The sequence below is a fragment of the Chinchilla lanigera genome, unplaced genomic scaffold (genome assembly GCF_000276665.1).
Source record: "Chinchilla lanigera isolate Chin_1 unplaced genomic scaffold, ChiLan1.0 scaffold00036, whole genome shotgun sequence".
NCBI lineage: Eukaryota > Metazoa > Chordata > Mammalia > Rodentia > Chinchillidae > Chinchilla > Chinchilla lanigera.
Genome location: NW_004955437.1, coordinates 17,097,908 through 17,106,837, shown reverse-complemented (window position 1 = coordinate 17,106,837; position 8,930 = coordinate 17,097,908). Strand labels below are relative to the sequence as shown.

Here is an 8,930-nt window from a genome sequence, read left to right as displayed (position 1 = left end):
TGTCCGTTTCAAAAGCTTATATAACAAGCTTTATAGCTCTTGATTTCATTGACCTAATAAAGTTCACTTCTGGATCATATACAATTCAATATATTGTTCATGTAATGCTTTAATATCAAATATTTTAAGATACTTTTAATTATGAAACCTGTCTTTGAATATCTAATTCAGCATATTTCTTTGTTCAAGAAGTGTGTAAGATGCGTGTGATTTTGATGTTTTGTGTTATATTTTTAAATGAAAACTAAAAATTTTTTTTTACTTTAATTTTTCATAGCCCCGTGCTGATCCCATTCCAATATGTAGCTTCTGTTTGGGGACTAAAGAATCCAACCGTGAAAAGAAACCAGAAGAGCTCCTGTCCTGTGCAGATTGTGGCAGTAGTGGTAAGTTATGTTTTTATGTTTTGTACAGTGGCTTATCCTAGCTTTATGCTATTCATCTCTTAAAACTGCATGATACTTGTCATTTAAAGCAATTAATTGGTACAGTTCTTGGTTTTAAATGTAAAAAGTAAATGCAGGTAGAGGGGAAGACATGAGTATATTAGCATTGACACAGATATCAATATTTCTAAACAAACTTCAGTTTTATACCAACATTGATAATTCAGTGTGGAGACTTAGGAGTGGTGGGTAAATGCAGGGCAGAGATATTTGTTTATTGAGTCTGGGTCTCCCTGTTTTGCCAGTCTTGTCTTGGTACTCATGGGTTCAAGCACTCCTGCCTCAGCTTCCCAAGTAGTAGGGACTACAGGTGTGCACAGTGCAAGGTGGGAAATTTTAAATTTTCAAGCAAACTGAATATAACCTGAATCACTTCTATTTACTGTAACCTAAAGTCTCTGTTAAAGAGATACTTGAGTTGGAGTCTATTGTATTTCTGGTCCTGACACCTGCTGGTTAAATGGGGTATTACAGCCCAGCTTGGTGTGACTCCACTGGAAAGGAAGGACAGGACTGTGAATGGTTCATCAAAAGAGTCAAGAGCTCAGGAACGCTAGATGCTCCAGTTACCTGGAAGAAGATAGGGAAAGGGTGCTCTGGGAGAAGGTGGTACTAAAATGGAGGGATTGCTGGGTAGGAACACTGGGCTGTTGACAAGTTATAGACCCTAAAATGGTTTTAAAGTTTCCAGTTTTATAAAGGAAATTTAGAAGCAAATTGTGCTTACATTTTAGAATTTTCTTTTACTTGCAAGTCTTCTTGTATGTTAAGCAGGAAGCCTGCCTGAGTCCTCTCTCCCTGTGTCTCTCTCTGTCTCTGTCTCTCTCTCCTCAGCAGATGGAATAGTAGCTGTTAGGCTTTTGGTTTGTCTCTGGGATTGTTGGAGGGAGGAGCGCTTGTGATTGAACCTGCACCCCTGTCCAGAATTTTAAAAATTAAGTATTTTATGTTAATCTCAAAATTATTTTTTTCCAATCTACTGAAAACTTTCTCTTCAAGATACTATTTTTAAAATGATGGCTGAGGTTGGATGCATAGCTAAGTGGTAAAGCACATGCCTGCCATACCCAAGACCTTGTGTTTGATTCCACAGTGACCAAAGAAATAAGTAAAGAATAACTAGTATTTCTATAGTTGTAGTTACCTTTGAAAACAATACTCTTAGGAGCCAGGTTTCTGGCAGACGCCTGTAATTCCAGCACTCTGGGAGACTGGGGCAAGAGCACCATAAGTTTGAGGCCAGGCCAACCTTAATGTATTAACTTAGTGAGACTCTGTCTTAAATTTAAAAAAAAATTGAAATAAGCTGGAGATGTAGCTTAGGGCAAAAGCCCTGGTTCAAATCCTAGTATTGTTGCCTCCCCCACCCCTGAAAATGCCTAGTTGAGGCCCTGGGCTCTGACCCCCCAAGTCACTGAAAAGCAAAACCAGAAGTCATCTGTGCAGGGACCACAACACATACTCCTGCAGCATACACTCACTTCATTCACAGAGCAGAGTGGATAAGAGGAAACTCACCGGCCAATCACAGCCCAGTGTCTCCACTTCCAGGTAGTTATGTAACCATTTGAAGCCTCAGTTTTCACATTAGAAAAGTGGGAGTAAGCACCAACCTCTTCAGTTGCATGGGAGTTAAATACGAGAACAGCAGTAAAGAGCGTAGTGCGGGGCTTATAAGAACTGTGTTCAGTGTGTGTCAGCTGTTATCACTTGGCATATTTGATATTGTGGTCCTTGATTGCTGCAAGTAAGTGAAAATCTGCTCACCATTTATGACAGGTGCTTGATAGTTGGATAGAGGAGATCTTCCGTTCTGAGGAATGGCGGTGTTGTGTAATGGCTCTTACTGCTATGCAGGTTTAACTCAAGAGGCCCTCTGATTCTGCAGCATCTAGGACCTGAGCCTGTGAAATAAGATGTTTCAAACCTTGCTTGAAAAATGCATTCCGACAATCTTTGTGATGGGCTTTATAGATTCATTAAAATTCTTTTACCTGGTCACAGTATCATGGATAGTGACAAAAGGACATAGAAACATTATCTGTGTGTTCAGTTTAATAAATTTCAATCCTACAAACCCCGTTTTATGCTGGTGAGGTAGGGCCTCACTCATCAGTTCTGCCTCTGGAGTTATTTTTTGGATTTTCTCACAAGGCTTGTTCTGGATGAATTATTCGTTTTTTTGTCACTGCCTGGTTGATTTAGTGGTATTCACTTACCTAGGGTTTACCTGTTGTGATTTTAAGGCAGTATTTTAAAAATACTCGTCACTGTTTTATTTCTTTATTATCTATTTATCTGGATGCCTAGACAGATTACAGACATACTTAAATGTAGGAAGAAAAGTTCCCTTCATATATTTCCTTACCCTGGTGATACATTTACTTGAGTTAGTAAGGAATTCAAGATCATTATCTTCTGGCTCTTAACTTCAAGGCCTTCATAAGGTATCAAGGTGTAATTCTAAACAGTAGACCCCAGACTTTCTGATGTAATCAATCTCTCTTCATCTTTCCAGATTGAACACCTGCCAAAGGGGAGGCCTGATCTCCTTTACACTTTGAGGTCACCGAAAATTTCTTTTCTACTGAAGCTTCTTTTCATTCATACTTTTTCAAGGTCAAACAGGGGGTGCAAGGGTATAGTATTCTGCTTTCTTTTCTCAAAAAATACCCTCTTGTTTTCTCTGTAACAAACAGACATAAACGGGTTGAGGATACTTTCTGCAGGGCTTACGTTACTGGAGTCATCTTTGAGCCAGTCTCTCCCGCTGGTTTCGTGTAGAGAGAGCCAGAGGTTATGGCATCTAGGTATGGGTCATAGCAGAAATCCAAGCCAACAGGTCTCTTAGTTCAAGATAGAAGATGCTTCTGAGTGTTGCTGTGGACGCTGTCATGGCATCAGGCTTTCACATCAAGGTTGACTTACTCTTCCCTAAGTGTGCAATGCCAGTCTGGATTTGGCTACTTCAGTGAGACAAAACTTTTGGTCTTTACTCAGTTCATTGCTTTGTAGACATTTATACTGGTAGATCAGATGAGCGGGCTCTGTTGTTTGTCTTTAAATGGAAGAAGGGTCAGGGATGGGCATGGTGGTCCACACCTGTAGTCCCAGTACTCTGGAGGCTGAGGCGGGAGGATCACTGTAAATTTGAGGCCAGCATGGGCTACATAGTGAGTCGAAGGCTACCCTGAATTGCAGAGTGAGACCCTGCACCTGAATGAATGAATGCATGCAAGAATGGGTCAAAATACAGTTTGTTTTAGGGAGTTCGGAGGTTCTTGTAGTTTTAATACTGTTATGATACACTGGCAATGAGAAGGATAAAAGAATGTGATAGACTCTATGCTTCAGCTGTGTCCGCTGGTCCTGAGAGGAAGCTCCTTCCTCACAGTCAGTACATCACCTCAAAAGGGATTTACAGATCGGTTGGTGCCCCCACGTGACCTTGCAGAAATGGCTGCTGCCTCACACTCAGAAGAATCCATTGGTTTTAGGACTGATTTGAGACTGTTTGTAATGATCAAAGGGATCCCTAACGTAAGATGTTTATATGAAAAAACACCCATAGCAGTATAAAAGCAGAAGAAGGAAATATCGATGCCGCCCATCAGGGAGAACATTCTGAAATGTGTTTCCCATATGTGCCTGGCGCTTTTTAGTTGCCTCTGTCTGAAGTACCATTTGTGTGATGTCACGTTTAGACTCCGCTTAGGTTTCCTAGACGCGAGCGATAAATGTTTCCTTCTGCTTACATCATAAAGTTACACCAATCCAACATTTCTCTATTTTTGAGATGGCTCTTTGGTCCAGTAGTCAGGACATAGCTTTTTTCCTGCTAAACATTGCCCCCCCCCAATGATTCAGCTTTACACAGTAAAAAATCCTGAGTTGGGGTACACAGATCCAGGGGCCCCACAGGTGGTGCCTGTCCCCTGCGTTCACCTTTCTTCTCCTGCCTGCTGGCTCTGCATCTGCACATTGGGCAGGTATGGTCTGCCCCCTGCACCCACAGAGCTCTTGTGAGCGTTTAATGAAATAGTGATACGAAGATGATCTGTAACTTTAGCACATTAGCAAACATTAAAGATTACTCTGGCCGCTAATGATCAGGTAGTTCACAGGTCTGTGGGAATGTTACCAGTAGGAAGTGCTTTTACTTGACTTTCATGGATCAGCCTACTTTGAAATTAACACTGTTATATTCTCTTTGCCTCATTAAGACCAAATTATATTTAATTAGCTTCCCATAACTATTAGATATTATACCAAATGAAATTTTGTGTCTGCTGTTCAGATTGCCGGGTGGTTAAATCTTACTTACAGATGAGTTGTGTGCATGTGTGTTTTCAAATTAGCAAATCAAAGATAAGTGTACAGTTCAACATTACAGCATCATCTTAAGTGGAAGCTCATTGAAATGGGAAGCAGAAGAAAGGCTGCTGGGATGCAGCTGGGAGAGGGAGGGAAGCCGTGGGTACCTAAGGGAGTTACCCACGGCTAGAGCCTCGCTGTCCCCCTGGGAGACCTGGAGTCTCCTAGGTTCCTCCTTGTCTGCCTGTTAACCCCGATTTAAAACAAAGACTAAAACCCTTTATGCCCCTGTTTCTAGAGGGAGCTGGTGCGTATGATCTGTGATACGGATATATTTTTAGAAGAGTGTAGTTTCTAGAGGTTATTGCATAAAAATGCCCCAGGGATTGGGCGGTTGATTAGTCATCCAGTGTCCACAGACTAGATACAGAATCAGTACATTGGAAAGGAAGCCTGCAGTTACAAAGAATTCAAAGGTAAATGGAAGTGGAAGACAAACTCTGCCCATCCCCCAAAGCCCAAGAGCAGGACTGATTATCTAGAGAGAGAAATGGAAGAAGAAATCTGGCTTTTAGCCTATTTTACTAAAATTTTGCTTATTGGGTTTAACTGTGACCTTTGAAGTATCAAAAGCCAGCACATGCTTGTAATCCCAGCACTCGGGAGGCTGAGGCAGGTAGATCTTTGTAAGTTCAAGGCCAGCCTGGGCTACAAAGTGAGCTCAAGACCAGCATGAGCTGCATAGTGAGACCCTGTCTCAAAAAATAGACAAAAAGTATCAAAATCCAGTGTTCACTTTTCAGTCTTTATCAAAATCTAGTCCACATCAGGGCTGGGGATTTAGCTCAGTGGCACAGCGCCTGCCTGACAAGTGCAAGGTCGTGAGTTCAATTCCTGGTACTGGAAGAAAAACAGAATCCAAAACAAAACAAAAAATCTAGTCCACATCTTTCTGACCACACCAGATATCCTCTGATCCACATTTTGACTCGTTATGTTTTTTTTTCTTGAAGTTGTCTCTTTGATTTCTGTGATGCCATATTCTATGTTTTCTCTGCCTCCTCCTTCCATTACTCTCATTAACTCTTTGTCTGCTCTCTGCCCTCTGTCTTCAGATTTCTGTCCAAAGCCCAGTGTTTCTTACCTTCAGCGCAGCTTCCTTTTCCTGAGCCCTGGACCTTAGGTACAAATGCCCCCAAAACTTCTAAGCTTGTGCACCCAAAAACAGCAACACAACTCCTGAACAGCAGCAACAGCAAACAACCCCGGCAAAGTGCTGGGCATGTTGGCTCTGCTCCTCTGATTATAAATTAGAGTACTGGTCCTTGCCCCTTTGTGCTGTGGCCGCGTCCCTGTGTGTCTAGGATTGAGATGCTTGTTTTCTTGCTGTCAGGTGAAGGCTGTCCCCAGATTCTAGAAGCCGGCTTAACTGCTTGGCTTGTGACCGCCTTCCTGTGTCTTACAAGCCTGCCTGAGATGGTGGCGTCCATTTCCTGCTCTGAACATTCTGGCCCCCCTTTTCTGTCTCATCTAGCCCAGCCAGAAGTGGTTCTCTGTTCATGAGGACTCACTCCTGTGATTAGATCAGATCTACTCAGGTAATCCAGGGTAAGCTCTTCAAGGTGTACACCCTTAAACCCTGATTGCAAAGTTCCGTTTGCCAGCACAGGTCACGTATTCTCATGTTGCAGGAATTAGGACATGGGCATCTTTGGAGGTCTACCGCAGAGCCTTAGTATTTCCTCCAAAAGTACTCTCCTTTTTTTTTTTTTTTGGTCCCATAGTACTTCCTCAAAAATCATTTTTATTGGTTTGTGATTCCATTGGTATTATTTAATCATATACAGTTTTCCTTTGGTTTTGTTAGGTAAAATTGTGGTAAGTTAAGAGTAATTTATGTGTTTGTATAAGAATGAATGAGAGCTGGGCAAGTTGGTGAGAACCTGTAATCTCAGCACTCTGGGAGGCTGAAGCAGGAGGATCACCATGAGTTCAAGGCCAGTCTGGGCAACATAGTGTGTTCAAGACCTGCCTGAACTATGTAGTGAAACCCTATCTCAAAAAACCATTTTAAAAAAAGAAACAATAAATGAATGAATACATATTATTGCTCTCAGATCTAATAAATTGCAGAACACAGTAGTAAAGGAAACTCCAGAAAGACAAACCTCCATAAATTGTGTCAGCAGATAGAACAAGAATTTTAGAGTAAAGTATTTAGTTTATGGAATGGCTGAATAGGAAGTGAGGAATTGCATTATCAGTAGTACATTTTCTATTATCTTATTACTATAGGTTGTGTAGTAACATAACAAGACTCAGTTGTAGTCTTCAGTGTCATTTTAAAGTTGGCTGTGAGAAAAAAAAAAAATAATAAATAAATAAAGTTGGCTGTGAGAAATGAAAGCACTTCTTGGTCCCTCACATCTTTCACAGAATCACAGAAATTTAGAGCTGGAAGGGCGATGTGGCCTGTTCTCTTGAGTTAAATAAAGATAAGATTGCTGCCTAAAGGAGAGATAGGGTGAAGATTTTGGGATTTGACAGGGCAGCTTAAATACTAATAGTTTAACATATAGGATTGCTTAAAGTGAGAGAAAGTGTTAAAAGGCAGAGTATTTCTTGCTCATGATTATAAGAGACTGAAATCCATTAATTTTCGAAATGTATAGTTATTAAAAAGTCTTTCATAGAGTATCTGTAGGAATAAATAGTAAGCTGTAATATAATGTGAATTAGCTTAGTTCCTGAGCATGAAGCTACTAAGTACAAAAACAGATTTTAATGTAGAGAAAATTTCAATGCATGAAATTGAGGTCATATGTACCAGTGATGTATGACTTACAGGAAGTAATAAAAAAGGAGGGGAAAGAGTGAATGGTGTACTTTTAACCAATAGGACCCATTTTTAAGAGTGTAATTTAAATTACTAGTCAAAAGTTCCCTCCTCACAATGGGGGTAGGGTTCTGTTCAAAGTTGTTCTCTCCCCTCCCCCTTTAGAGCAGATCTTAAAGACAGCCAGTGAGCTGTCTGTTTGCCATTCCTGAGCCCAGAGAGGTGATTGATACCATTTTTATACAGTATACTTAAGCCTTTTTCTTTCACTCATTTGAATGAGAGAAGCCTTTGTAAAAGAATGGTGTCAGAGGTTAAACACCTCTGCAGAGGTGTCTCTTGTGCCTGAGGTCATAATCCTCTGACAGCATTTTACTTTCTCAACATCTTAAGTACAGATGTTTGGGTTTTTCCTAACCTAGGAATTGTGTGCTTTTATTAACTGTATTGATGATTGATTTTGAATATTTTTACTTCAAAAAGCCAAATCTCTGGGTGGGTGGAATTTTATGAAGCACCTGTTAAGCTTTAGGGAGGAGGACCTTTCTGGCAGCAGCCCAAAATACATATTTAAACAATGAGGCTGCCAAACTCAGGAAATTATAAAACAGTTTTGAAATTGCAGAATCTGCTTTTTTTTCTTTTTTTTTAACCTTTAGGTTTCTTTTGCAGCTTGGTTATAAGTTTTTTCACATGGAATTTACTAACAGTCTTATTATTTAAAGACTTGGTTTAAAAAAATGAACTTTGGAGATCTCTTCAGGGTTATGAGAGAAGGCTGGCAGATTTTAAGCAGAACTGGCTTCAAGAGCCTACTCTGCCCCCACCACTGACACACACGCCTTCCCCACATGCACTTACCTTCGTGAGGACTTTCTTCTTGACACCTAGTGAGCTTCTTAACATGGCGTTTCTCAGGGTGTCCAGGTGCCTCCTGTGAGGCAAGCAGTAAGATTTGGTGTGTCGGTGGGTGCACTAGCCCTTAATGCCAGCACTGAAGAGGCTGAGTAGGAGGATTGCCACAAGTTCAAGATGAACCTGGGCTATATAGCAAGACCATGTCTTTTTAAAAATAACAACAACAACAAAAAAACGCCTTGGTGTGTGGAGCACAGTCAGATAAAATGTGCCTAAAGCAGTGTGAGGAAAAGCGCACCACAGGAAAATGGAAGGAGCCTGCTGTGAGGGTGTGCTTCTTGATTAGTGCAGTTTGACTGAAGTCTGTCATTTTCTTAACTCCCTCTCATTCACCATTTCTGTCCCTGCTTTTATAATTTAAACCCAGGGACCCAGGGATAAGGAGCCGTGAGATATTCTTGGTCTCTCCCAGCAAT

The 8,930-nt window shown here is 40.9% G+C and overlaps 1 protein-coding gene across 1 annotated transcript in view; it reads left to right on the top strand.

The window, feature by feature from the left end:
• Positions 1 to 281: 281 nt before the first annotated feature.
• The window catches only part of LOC102029900 (histone acetyltransferase KAT6B), a 64,315-nt gene continuing 55,666 nt past the window's right edge, over positions 282 to 8,930 (top strand). Inside the window, exon 1 of the mRNA XM_013516975.1 lies at positions 282 to 386. The gene's annotated coding sequence lies outside the window, so the exon portion shown is untranslated. The remainder of the gene's footprint in view (positions 387 to 8,930) is intronic.